The 13,861-nt window shown below is 44.9% G+C and overlaps 1 protein-coding gene across 1 annotated transcript in view; it reads left to right on the top strand.

The window, feature by feature from the left end:
• DOCK1 (dedicator of cytokinesis 1) overlaps positions 1 to 13,861 on the top strand; it is a 316,175-nt gene that overhangs the window by 234 nt on the left and 302,080 nt on the right. The gene's annotated exons all lie outside the window — the stretch shown is intronic.

The following is a 13,861-nucleotide window of genomic DNA, read 5'->3' as shown; positions in this document are numbered from 1 at the left end:
CCGCCCCGGGAAAGCTCCTCGGCCGCCCGCGGGGCCGGGCCGGTGCCCCCGGGTCCGGGACGGAGCCCCCGGGCCGGGCCGGTGCCCCCGGGTCCGGGACGGAGCCCCCGGGCCGGCCGCGCTCGCTCCGCCGGCTGAGCCCCCACCCGCGCCGCTCCCGCGGGGCTTCGGCCGCCGCCGCCCGGCGGGGATTTGCAGGGGGAAAGTTTAAAAGTTGTTTGGAAACGCCGCGCAGCTGCCTTTGAGTCATCCTCGCTCGAAAAGTTGCCTTTTCTTTTACTCCTGTATGTATTTTTTTTTTCTTCCCGAGTACTACTTTGTCTGAATAGAAGAGGGCTTTGAGTCATTTTTTTTTTTTTCATGGGTTTCTTTTTTTTTTTTTTTTTTTCTTTTTCCCCCATCCCTGATGGCAGCTAAACAGGATGCGCTTCCAGTGCTGGATCCTTGGTGGGGGCTGAGCGGGGTGGGTGGGAAGCCCGCCGTGCGCTGTGGAGATGCCCGGTGCTCCCTCGTCTCGTTATCCCTCCTTAGGAGAGGAAGGATTTTAAGGCTACCAAGGGAAAAAGGCTCTTGGTTTCGCAGGGAGTGTGATTTTCATACAGATGAGAGGTTTTGCCCTTGCGCGCTGCTGCTGCCGGGGATCCATTTCGTACTCTGCTGCTTCCGTCCCTCTAAAATAGAGAGGGATTGTTCTCTGCCGGTGGTTAAAACGTCTCTGCTCTGATTAAACGGAACCAAACTCCGGTGATTTTTGGGCAGTGTTGTGCCAAGAAGGCCCATCTTGGTATTGAAGATGTTTTCGTTTTGATCAAAAGCGTTTTTTAGGGGTTGTAGAGAGGAAAACTTTATTGGCATGAGTGAGAGCGTTTGTTTGGGGGAAGGAAAAAACAAATCTGACTATTGAATTTGGAAGTAGGAAATTCAGTGTGCACCACAGTTCTCGGACTCTATTAGTTGTGAAGAACAACTTACTTTTCGTGTACACCCACAGCTAAACCTTGTATAAATAACATGAGCAGGAAGAAGGGCGTTTCTGGATCTGAGCAGAGCCCAAGTTAATTTTAGGAATTAAATTCTATGTGTACATCCCTAGAAAACAAGAGCATGACTTTTAAATTACTAGCAAATCCTAGCTGGGCAGTTACACTGTGTGAGTTGTAATACCAGTGCTGAGGATGCAGGACAAATATAATGAAGAAGTGGAACCGATGGCACTTGCTCATTGAGTTTTCCAGGTACCTGCTTTGTGGTGTGAGATGGGTAGGATACTTCTGAAAGACCGGAACGACTAAATTTTCACATAGTGTATATTGGTGATATAAACCAGGGACACTCGAGAGCAAGTCCCTGTTTTGTAGGAACTTTTATCTAATACTGTGGCAGAAGAGATTGCCCCAACCTGGGTTTCCAGGAATTGATGTCTTAGAAGTGCCTTTGAAGGGGTGAGAGAATAAGAAGTGAGCATTTTAAAATATACTTTAAGTAGGATTGGATATCCAGTGTGGGAAATTGTACGTGTAGTAAGAGAACTAGACTTAAACGCAACTTAAGAAAAAAAAAAAATTGTTTCGCAGTTTCAAAAAGCACGAGATTATGTGCTCACTTGGTGCTCTGTCTGTATTTTTTGTGAAATTTGTCAGGTTTTTATAATAAGTTTGTTTTTCTATGATAGTTTCTCGTTTCCTTTTGCTGTAAGTTAGCTGAGAGGGATGATCCTCAGCAAAATTAGGGCATTTCTCTGCTGAACTGCAGGGGTGTGAGTTGAAACAGACGTGGTGTTGCAAGGAGATAAAATCAGATTTAGAGCTAATTGAACGTTGCAGTTCAGTGGCCCGTGCTGTGCTGTTGGACGCCGTTTTGGGAGGGATAGCTTCTTTTCAGCGTTGCTGGGTTTCCTCCCGAGGAAGACACGATATTGAGTCTGGTTGCACCTGTTTTACGCGTCTTTGCGGTGTTAAAAAGGGCACTTCTGTATGCTCTGAGACTTCTGGTGTTTCATTTTTTTGCGGCTTGTGAAACTTTCAGGTTGTGGAGAATTGATGTAACAGTTACAGTCCCAAACAGAAATGGAGAAGACACTGTTAAGGTGAATATGCTAATAATGAACTATTAATTATGATTTTTCTTCCTAGCTGGTTGACATGGCCAGTCCTGGAGACTGACAGTGGAACAGAACCATCTGCCTCTTCCTAAATAATTGAAATAGTTAATTGATTGATGTTAATTGGATTGTAAGTTGAACTGCCATCTTAGTCATATGGACATGTAATATATGTAGTGTATACGCTTTACTAAAGCAGAAATAACAGGGAATTATATTATTTTGGATTATATTACTTATGTCTCAGTGGTGGGAGCTCAGAAACATTTAATGTATACATACGTGTGTGCATATGTATAAAAGATGTGTATTTATAAAATATACACATAAGCATACATAATACATCCATACTTTCTTTCCTCCTCTTGACTAGTGTTTCTGTGCACAGCAAAGCTTTCTGAACACCTCAAGTCCCAAAGATTTGCTGACTGTGAAGCGGATGGAATAATTTTTTTTTGGCAACATACCTGTCCTGAAATTGTGGTAGGAGACGAAGTGTTTTAAGAAACGCTTCTCCTGCTCAACCCGCTCCACGGTGGGGTTTGCAGGTGACGCTGGACGCCCAGCACGCGTGCAAACTAAATTTACTGCCTTAAAATGAAGAGCGCTGCCCCGTAGTGCACAGGCATTATCTCAGCAGGCAGTTGTGAGTGTGACTCAGCTCCGCTTCCTGAGAGAATTTGGGGCTCGGCGTGCGGGGAGGTTGGATGAGGAATGGGTGTGGATATAATGGGATGATGCAGTTATTAGATTAACATACGGGAAACTGTCGGGAACAGGAAAACGATCAGCTTAATTGCAGTAGCTTCTCTGCACTCCCCGTGCCACGTGTCCTCTTCCTTGGTCTCAGCACCTCGCTCCGTGCTATGTCTTTCTCCCCGAGCCCGTGGGGAGCCCCAGGAGCTGCCTTTGTCTGCTGCAGACCCTCCGTGTCCCAAGTGGCTGCGGAGTGTGGCTGCTCAGTCTCACATTTCTTGCTTTTAGTGAGATGTGGACGTTGTAACGGTGGTGTTTCTTCCTTATGCCAGTGGAGAGGAGATGGAATGAGCTGCTCTGGGGAGTCTGCAAGCCTGACTAGCCCTTCTGAGAAAGACTATCATAAGGTGGCTCTAGTGGCTTCCAAATCCTCTTGACTTCTGCTGTTGTTTGACCCTTTTTCTTTAGACTTAAAACTGCAGTAAGAGGTAGAAGTGGTGCTGTGGTTATATGATTACTACAAACATCATGTTTAAAATGCCTCTGTGTTCAAAAGTGTGTGCAGCTATGGAGTAATTAGACCAGTACTGTGATTCTTTTTTTTTTTTTTTTTTTTTAGTGATGGAATAGAAAAATAGTGCCATGCGTGTCCGGAGAACTACCCAGCTACAGGGCTTGTGCTCTCTGAGATCCTGTTAACTTGCGGGATGCTGACTCTACTTTGCTTTGCTACTCCTAATGAGTCACTGGGAAACATGGATAGTTGTGCTCTTGCCGTGATCAGTAAGCCTGAACAGGCTCTGCCTGGCAGGCAAGGTGCTCCTGGCTTTGGACAGCTTCATAAATTCAAAGCCTGGATGAAGAAAGGGCTGGATATCTGTGCAGGGGGCTGCATTGAGTGTTACTACTTCAGGACAGCACATGATGCCTGGGTAGATGCTTCCTAATACCATGTATAATGTCAAAGTTTACATATATGTCAAGGCCATTAGCATTTGGATTGAGAGCAGCCCTGAGGAAAAGGACTTGAGAGTGCTGGTGGATGAGAAGCTCACCATGAGCCAGCACCGTGTGCTGGCAGCCCAGAAAGCCAACCGTGTCCTGGGCTGCATCCGAAGCAGCGTGGGCAGCAGGGTGAGGGAGGGGATTCTGCCCCTCTGCTCTGATCTCGTGAGACCCCCACTATGGCTATTGCCCAGATTGCCCAGCTGGGATAAATTGATTGATTTCCTAATTAAGGTTTAGGCCCTGCCTACAAAAGGCTGGCCATTTCCTCCTGGCTGTGGGAGATGCAACCACATCCTTGGAGCTGCAGCCTGGGCTGGTGAGCAACATCTGGTGACCCTGATGTGATACCCTCACGAGAGACCCTGAAAACCTCAACCCTGACTCCCTTGCTGGAGCCAGAGCCAAAAGAGCTGGAGCCAGAGCCGAAGCGAGAAGTCCTTTGATAAAGAAGGTAAAGCTGCTACCCCAAAAGAGGGAAGCGAGCTGGAGTCGGAATGAATGAACTAGGTCTCTCTCACCGTAAAGCCTTCCTGAAAACCAAAAAACTGTGAGAGAAAAAGGGGAAATTATGGCTATATCACCCAGCTGGGTTGAATTGGTAATTATCTAATTAAGGTTTAGGCCCTGCCTACAAAAGGCGGGCCATTTCCTCCTGGCTGTGGGAGATGCGATGACATCCTTGGAGCTGCAGCCTGGGCTGGTGAGCAACACCCCCCTGCAGTGCTGTGTTCAGCTCTGGGGTCCCCAACGCAAGAAGGACATGGAGCTGCTGGAGCGGGTCCAGAGGAGGCCATGAAGATGATGTGAGGGCTGGAGCACCTCTGCTATGGAGACAGGCTGAGAGTTGGGGCTGTTCAGCCTGGAGAATAGAAGGCTCTGGGAAGATCTTATAGCAGCTTTCCGGTACGTAAAGGGGCTATCAAGAAAGCTGGAGAGGGACTTTTTACGAGGGCGTGTAGTGATAGGACAAGGGGCAATGGCTTTAAACTGAAAGAGGGGAGATTTAGATTAGATCTAAGGAAGAAATTCTTTCCTCTGAGGAAGGGTGGTGAGGCACTGGACCAGGTTGCCCAGAGAAGTTGTGGCTGCCCCATCCCTGGAGGTTTTCCAGGCCAGGTTGGATGAGGCTTTGAGCAACCTGGTGTAGTGGAGGGTGTCCCTGCCCATGGCAGAGGGGTTGGAACTAGATGATCTTTCCAGCCTTCCAACCCAAACCATTCTGTGATTCTATTTTAAAAATAGTCTGTATTTTTATGACTGTGTATGTACAGTTGTTGCACTTCTGTGGCATATGTAGGTGCACTCAAGCTTTCCCCTAACTGAACAGGGTGCCCCAGCTACTTGAGAAGTCGTTCCCAGTCCTTAGCCAGTGTTATGCAAGTGGCTCAGGTACACTCTGTACAGCGTGGGGTGTGTGTCTACGTGTGCATTAACTAAAAAAGAAACAAACAACAAGCAAACAAAAGAACCAGCTCACAAACAACACCAATGTGAGCCACACCGTTTGGGAGTTCCTGTATTTTTGCTTGTTACTGGTGAGTTTTTGTTGTGTGTCACATCAAGGCGGATCATAACTAGCCTGACTTTTAGATGCTTTGAAACAGGATGGACTTTGGCCACATTAGAAGCTTAGGGTACTTCAGTGCCTCTCTGGGATTTGGATAGCTTTTCAAAAAGTGTGTATAGAAGTATCTTCAAACCAGGTATGCAGAAATACATATCTATTTTTATTACTAGAGGAGGGCCGTAACAAGGTGGTGGGCTAAGTGGTGATACAAAGGTTGTGACGCGTTTGGTTACTGGGTTGTGCTCTTGCAATGGTTCCTTGAAAGGGGAGACAGGAATTTGCTAAGAGCAGTGCCATTGGAAGCACAGGAGCTACTATGGCCAAGTGCTCCTTGCTTCTGCTGCTCGAGGGAGGACTGCGGTGGTTTAGGACAGATGTAAGGCTTCCATGGGATCCTGGATTTATGGTCCACAGCTGCAGTGAGTGGTGGTGGCACATGGAGACTCCCTCTTGTTTACTAAGGGAGCCGATGATCTTGTGCTTGCATATTCGTGCCTTAAAGTAGGGAAGAGAAGGTTTTTAGGAAATTGAAAAAGGTTACGTCTTAGTGGTGCGTCTCAGGAATGCATCGTAGGAATTCTAGTGATGCTGTGAGGTTAGGGCTGTCAGACAGGACATGTGAATTCAGTCTCCTAGAGACAACACACCCTCCTCTGTGCCTGGATTAGAGTTTTATTTTGTGATATCATGCAATACTTTGTAATTCCCTGCTTGCTGATGGGATGCATTTCTGTGTTCCCCGTCCCTGGCATCACATGGAGCAGAGGTGAGGGACTGGTAGGTGAGGCGTACGTGTTCCTAAATTAATGACCTTAATTTGACTGTAGGCATGTGCTTGATTACGCTCAGTTTACTCAGCAGTCACTGTTGCTCCCTGTCAATAAATGCTTGTTGCAAGCAACAGATTGGAGCAGGATAAAGACACTGGACAAGTGGAAGCAAGTGCGTGCTCCTCAGTTTGGTTTTGTCCAGGTCACTGACAGCATTGCAGACCGGGATTGTTCTAAGAAATGACTCCTGAAGGGATTTACCAGAAATAGTCTTTTTTTTTTTTTTTTTTTTTTTCCTCGTGGAGTACAATACAAACAAACTGACTTCCTATAGGCAGCTGGCTGCCTACGAGCATAATACAGAGCATTCATTTAACTCTGCAGAGAAAATTTTCAGTCAGTTTAGGAATTTTTCAACTATTAATTGACACTCTTGTTCATAAAAAATGAAAGGGGAGGGTGAATTTTCACAAGATGAGGATTTACACTTTATATCATACACAAGTGTGGAAGTGATGATAGAACAAGGTCCTGATTTAAGGTTTTTGGTTTGGTATTAATTCAGGGGAAAACAATTTCTGAATTTCCACTTGAATTTCAAGTAGTACCTCGGTGGATTTTGTAGTTTTCCTTTGTCTCTTGCTTGCCATAAATGCTTGATTTAGGTGCACTGGTACAATCTTGATTTTATTCTCTTTGCCTTACTTGGCACAGCTTTCTGTGCATTATAAATGCATTTTCTTTCCTGCATAGGCAAAGTTTTTGGGGAACGGGAAAGTAAACTGGATGCAACTTAAAGTCAAACCAGTGTCTCCAGGAAGCCTTACTGTCAGCTTGCAACTGCAGGCATAAGAATTGCAGTACTTTTTCCTTGAAATATTTGTGTTTCTGGAGTTTGTCCAGTATTGGCTGTTGGGCAAACGCAGGATACACTTTGTCTAATCCTTTAGTAGTCCTCAGGACTGAAATCCAGTACATCGTGTTAAATACCTGTGGATGTGTCCAACTGTAGGTAAATAGCTGAAAGCTGACTTATATTAATGAATTGAAGGCCAATTGAGGAACTAGTGCTAATTCAGTTTTAAAGTGTTCACTCCGTTAAAGATGTCAGTGTTACCTTTCCTCTTCTACTTGCTGCAAGTCTGAAACTTTCCCAAAACATTCCGTGTCAGCTAATTGCCGGCTCGAAGAAATACACGGGCTGCTTTTCTTTATGGGTCTGCCTTAACGGGGAGATGGACCACTGAAAAATCAGCATGTCTTTTTTTTTTTTTTTTGGTAAACTTAAAAACTTTTTAATTCTGTTTTCCAGCCTGTGGTAGATCCCAAGGCTATTCTGACAATTGTTGTTTTCTGAATAATGCTTTAATGAATTCCTTAATGACTTACTGGAATACTTTCCTCCTTTAGCTTGAGGGGGGAAGTTGGAATCATGCCCTATCTAAAGCAAAAGACTGTTCAAAAAGAGATAATTCTTGTAATTCTGAAACTTTATCTGTGTTTTCAGGCTGTAGTTGTGAAAACATTTATAGATTTACGGTATTATTTATCTTCCCGTGTTTATGTAATTCGTACATTAAATCTGATTTCTGTTGTAAAGACTTGTAACACAAGAAGGAGCAGTTGCTGGATTTCATTTTCATCAGCAAAATACAAAATATCTCTGGAAATATTTTTTCCGCTCCATATAGCTTTGTAACTAAACTGAAATAATTACATCGAGAACTATTATGTGCAATCATGTATCCATACACATAACCAAACAAACAGATGGATGAATAACTGAAGTAACTATTGGCCATACTTGATTTTTTGGAAGTTTTTTAATAATATTTCTTAGCACTGCTGCTTTATTTAGAGCACTGTTTATATTGTTTTGGCACAAACCTTTTTATAACAAGTTTTCAGAGGTTTGTGGTGGCTGATTTTACCACGGGGTGTTGGGAGTTGCAAAATGTCTTTGTTACCCGGTAGAAAATACAAGCAATGAGGGATGCAGGGTTTGCTGTGTAATTTATAAACACGAGTGGAAGTAAAAGTGTGTGTAATTGATATATGTGCTTGTAGGCACTTGGTTTCTTACCGTGATCTGTTGTGTACATCTTTAGTGCTGTAGCAGCGGTGTTACTAATGTCTTTCCTACACAAATTAATCAATATTGGGCTTGGAAACCTGCTTGGGCAGCTCCCGAGCTGAGCTAGGTGCAGGGTTTTGGGAGCGTACTGTAGCGAAGCAGGAGCCCCGTGTGCGGAGGGCATCGTCGCTGGCACTGTGGAGAATTGTCCTTCTCATGGAAGAACCTCGTGGCTTGACGTGGTGAGTTCCTGACTGGTTGGTGACAGCTTCGTGGAGCTGTCCTGAGCAGCTCTGACAGCGTGCAGGTGGGTGCTTGGGGTTTGGGAGAGCTAACGAACTGTGATGTGCCCCGGAGCCTCTTTGAACAGCCAGATACCTTTTGGAAGCCTGGTCCTAGGTGTTTGTGTTTGCTCTGCCTGCCCTCTCCTTCTCCAAACAAAGCACGGAAATACTGACATCACTTGATCTGAAGTTGGCTGTGATAAAATAACATATGTTTAGGGAACGTAGCTGAATAGCCCCTAGGTCCCAGGAGGGAGTGGCTGGTGCTGAACAGGAGCGGGTGATGCTGGACCATGCCCAAACCTGATGCACAAGGACCTTCAACTGTGCTGTGTTAACAGAGGAAGGCTTTCCTAATTTCCACACAAGGAATAAAAAAAAAATAAATTCAGAAGTAGTAAGATGGCAAACCCTGGTGCTGGTGGTGCCTCTGGTCCCTGTGCAGGGAGTTGTTGGAAGGGAACAGGGATACAGGGTCATGGAAAGCTCTGCTGTTGCCTGTGTCTCCAGCGGCGTGCCTGCCTGCCTCCCAGCTGATGCTTTAGCCTTTCACATCCTCCTAATTCTGCCAGCTGGTCTGCAGGAGAAAATGTTGCCAGTAGGGAATGGTTCAGTGAATGTAGTTGGGTGCTTAGTATTGAGTTGCTTCTGCTGCAACGCGGTGTGTGTATAGTGGTATCTGTAGCAAAGGCTGTGTATCAGAAATGAAGTAAACCAAAAGCAACTATTAATGTAAAAAGTATTCCTGTAGTGGACCCAGAAACAGGAAATCTCTCATTGCTGAGCCAGATGGATGTAGCTGTTGATATTTGAGTTTCCGAGTCTTGACACAGATGGGGAACGATTCGGAGGGATGCTTGCTTTCAGAAAATCTGCTGTGCATATGACTCCAGTGAACAAATCGTGACCCTGAAATGGCTGTGGATTGTCAAGGTGGTGGAATGTCCTATAAATGCTGTCCTCTAAAGGAGGGGGTCGCACTGCGGTTTCAATGACTAGGTAGAGATAGGGTTAAGCATGTCACTTGGGTCAGGAAAGTTGTAGATAAGGGTCTGTGGGAACCTTGAAGCTTTCTCTTGACTAAATACAAGGTTATTCTCCCAAAATATGGGCACACAAATAAAAACTAACATGATGATGGTGAGAAGTGGAGTTTTTACTTTTAGTTATTATTATTTTTAAGTAATGGAAGGAGCTAAAAGAGGATTTGTTCATCAGCTCTTGCTTGACTTGCGTGCACCTCCTGTCGGTCAGTGGATCCGAAGGAGGGAACAACTGCAGGCATGACCGAATCTTGTCCTTACTCCCTTGTGAATTGCTATGGAGACTTCCCTGGGATGGTAGGCTATGAGTCCTTGCTTCAACCTTGCAATACAACATGGCTTTGAAAAGCTTGTCCTCTTGGTTTCTTTGTGTTTTCCTACTGCTTTGAGGTTGCACGGGCACACATTAACTATTTTTGCTATTCTGTATCGGACAATCTATGGCTCATTTGTTACTCAAATGTGTAGAAAATAGTGCTTGTACTGAAGCCTGTAGTATGCTCTGTTTAATGGGAGGTCATGGTAGTGTTGCGTGGTGTCTGGGCTTGGGTGGGGGGTGGCCTGGTGGTTTTGGGGTCTGCAGATAGCAACCTGTTGCTTTGTATCTTTGGAGCAAAATGTGGTTACAATACAAAACTATCCATGATTGTTCACGAAAGCTTTCTCACTACCTGGTTATTTTCCTTTGTATGTTTTTTAATCTGTCATATGCTGCTTAATCTTTAATGATGTCCAAGCTTTATTTCTTTATTTCTCGTATTTTGTCCTTATACACAAATGCCCACCAGTTTTTTTTGCCGGCATCGCCAGTTGTCTTGTTGTCCTTAGTGGAATTCCTTCCTTCATACTCACCTGACTACCCCTGTTGGACCCTTCATGTTGATGAGGAGCATTGATTGTGTTCCTATCAATCCATAGCTTTCTCGATGCTTTGTTGACCAAGAATCATAGAATCATAGAATGGTTAGGGCTGGAAGGGACCTTCAAAGGTCATCTAGTCCAACCCCCCTGCAAGGAACAGGGATATCTCCAACTAGATCAGGTTGCTCAGGGCCTTGTCCAACCTGGCCTTGAACGTCTCCAGGGATGGAGCATCCACCACCTCTCTGGGCAACCTGTTCCAGTGTTCTACCACTCTCATGGTAAAAAATTTTTTCCTAATATCCAACCTGAACCTACCTCCCTCTATTTTAAAACCATTACCCCTTGTCCTATCATAACTGGCCCTCCTGAACAGCCTCTCCCCATCTTTCTTGTAGGCCCCCTTGAGGTACTGGAAGACCGCTATAAGGTCACCCCGGAGCCTCCTCTTCTCCAGGCTGAACAGCCCCAACTCTTTCAGCCTGTCCTCATAGGAAAGGTGCTCCAGCCCTCTTATCATCTTCGTGGCCCTCCTCTGGACCCTCTCCAGCTGGTCCATGTCCTTCTTATGTTGGGGACTCCAGAACTGGACGCAGTACTCCAAGTGAGGTCTCACGAGGGCAGAGTAGAGGGGGAGAATCACCTCCCTCGACCTGCTGGCCACGCTCCTCTTGATGCAGCCCAGGGCGCGGTTGGCCTTCTGGGCCGCAAGAGCACATTGCCGGCTCATATTGAGCTTCTCATCCACCAGTACTCCCAAGTCCTTCTCCTCAGGGCTGCTCTCGATCCAATCACCACCCAGTCTGTATTTATGCCTGGGATTGCCACGACCCAGATGTAGGACCTTGCATTTGGCCTGGTTAAACTTCATGAGGTTGGTACGGGCCCACCTCTCCAGCCTGTCAAGGTCCCTCTGGATGGCATCCCTCCCTTCCAGCGTGTCGACGGCACCACACAGCTTGGTCTAGCTCTCTAGATTTGAGAGACCTTTTTTTTCTCTCCCCCCCAAGGTTGGTGTGGTGGTGTGGTTTTGAGGTTGGGGTGTTTTTTGGTGGTTTTTTTTTTTGCTTCTGTGGACTGATCTCTGTGAAGTTTCCCATGTAAAGGGTAAGTGGTGTAACTAAAGCTGTGGTTTTACTGATAGCGTTTTTAGTAAGTTGTTGGTTTTTTAAAAAAAGTGGTTTGTGGCTTTTTTTTTCAGTTTCATTTTGGAGGTATTTGGGCTTCTGTTTCAAAGCAGAGTTACTCTGTACGTCTCTGGTATGGCAGTGTTTAACTCTGCCTTCTTCCTCGACAGGCTGTCAGCAATGGCTTTAGCTGTTGACAATCTGTCTTCCACCTCTGTGACCTTGATCGAGCCTGCTCTGCACTTTTTTCATGTCTTTTCTGATCCCGCTCGCTAGTGGTTGGGCATAAAGAAGACAACCTTTTTCTCATGGAATTCCCAGGTGATGGGCAGCCGTATGCAGAAGAGCAACTTGGAATTGCTGTAAGATTGGGACTTGCTCACAAACACAGCAGCTGGCATCGATTCCTTTTTAAAATGAGTTTGGTGACGTGTGACAAAGCACTGGACAGGATTGAAGCAGTGGGTGAAGATCCCTTTCCCAGAGTTTTCATTTATTGAGCTCTTCTGATGAGAAAAGAGTTGTTCTTGCTCACAAGTTAAGTGGCTGGAGATGAGAACAGATATTTTTGTGGCGCAGAGGTATTTCTTAGGCAGTAGTTTCCATAGTGTGTGAGTCAAACGGGACAAAACAGCAACCCCGAACTTTTGATGGCGAGCCAGATATTCTTTTGGTATTTATTGCATTACGCTTTGTTTATTTTTATTTGTTGGTTTTGTTCTTGAGTGTTTCACTGTAACTAAGAGTCTAAAAGGGTTATAAAAGAGCATTAGGCGTTCATCTGGGTAATAGGGACATCTGCAGTTACATTCAATTGGATTGGTTTAATGCTGAGCATTACTGTCCTAAACAGCTCCAGGACTGATAAGATGCTGATGGACGAGGGAATTTTTGTAGTGGTGGCTCATACCGAATTGCCTGCCGTAAGGTCTCGGCGTGTCTCTAAAATGCTGATTATGGGAACTGGACTTTGGACTCTGTTTAATCCAAATTTGGTCTCTCTCCTGCTGAATCACGCTACTGGGATGTTGGTGCAGGTAGTGCACGTGCAAGTCTTAATGTGATTAGAACAAATCCTTCGTTAAACCGCTGCTGCGGTGTCATTGTGCCTGCAACATCGACAAGGAGTTACTCATTTAGTCGGTGTACGCTGCCCACGTGATGGGAAGTGTCCCATGAGCAAGGTTTTATTTGGGGGAAAAAACACTTCTTTGAGAAACAATTGAGTCTTCGAGGAGTAGTGCATAAAGTAGCTCCTTTGAGCTCTGTGGGGTGGGAATTCTCACTGCTGAAGAATAAAGTGGTGGACTGGATATAGCTAGATAAGCACATTTCGATAAATACTTGAGAGAATTAACTCAGTTGTGGTACTGTTTACATTTTTGGAAGTTTTGTGTGGGTTCAGCTTGTGTTTGATTTTTCTAGTTGAACGTATTCTTGGAATGATTTATTAACAGATTTTTATCAATAACTTCTGCTGCAAAAGAGGCCTCTGTTTATTTACTGAACTGTGATAACTGAGTGATTTAACTGCTTCAGATTTGTGCCTTAAATACAGAAAGTAAAATTTGGGCTTAATGCAACAGTTGCCGGTTTCCACAGTTAGAAGGTGGACGTGTTCGTGGCTGAACAGTGGAATATTAATATTAATTTAATATTCCTGGGGTTTTAATATCTACAATATTGGGATAACCGTGTAAGCTTTTACAGTCCAGGCGTGATAGCATCTGTAAGACAGCGTGCTGATCTGGGAGCTGTTCTTACATCGAGATCTAAGTTCTAAGATTAGGAGTTGGTGTGTTGTGTTGGTATAATAGTGTCTTGATGCTTCCATAACATTTACATAGGAGCATGGAAAATAGGAAATAGTTTTGTGGAGGGGAAATAGAATAATTGAATATCAGCTCAAGTGGTGATAAGATGGGGTAGGATAGTGATAGTGTTGAGAAATGACTGAGTAAGCCCAGTAAAAAGTAAAATATTGGTGAACATTACTGAAGCTTTGGGTTCTACCATCGTGTTTCCCTGCTTAATTTATCCACATGTTGCAGGCGTTTCTGTTGTTACCTTTGCATGCAGCAACACAGTCTTGCTCTTGGGACACTAATGGCCCAAGAAACAGTTTTAAAAATTAAACTGTTTTTCTCCAGAACAGTGTAGGCTCTTTACTGAGAGTAGAAAGTTAGATTCCTACAGGAAGATGGCACAAATGCTCTCCCTCTCCCCACTCTTGTTGACACGTCGGCTATGGACAGGAGTCCTGCTGCAGAATGGTCCAGGTGTCTCGTAGGATGTTTTCACCAAACTTAGCCAGCACAAATGTGTGTTGA

Source organism: Tauraco erythrolophus, chromosome 9 (assembly GCF_009769465.1).
Source record: "Tauraco erythrolophus isolate bTauEry1 chromosome 9, bTauEry1.pri, whole genome shotgun sequence".
Taxonomy (NCBI): domain Eukaryota; kingdom Metazoa; phylum Chordata; class Aves; order Musophagiformes; family Musophagidae; genus Tauraco; species Tauraco erythrolophus.
Note: the sequence above shows the minus strand (reverse complement) of the source record. Positions and strands in the feature narration are given on the sequence as shown.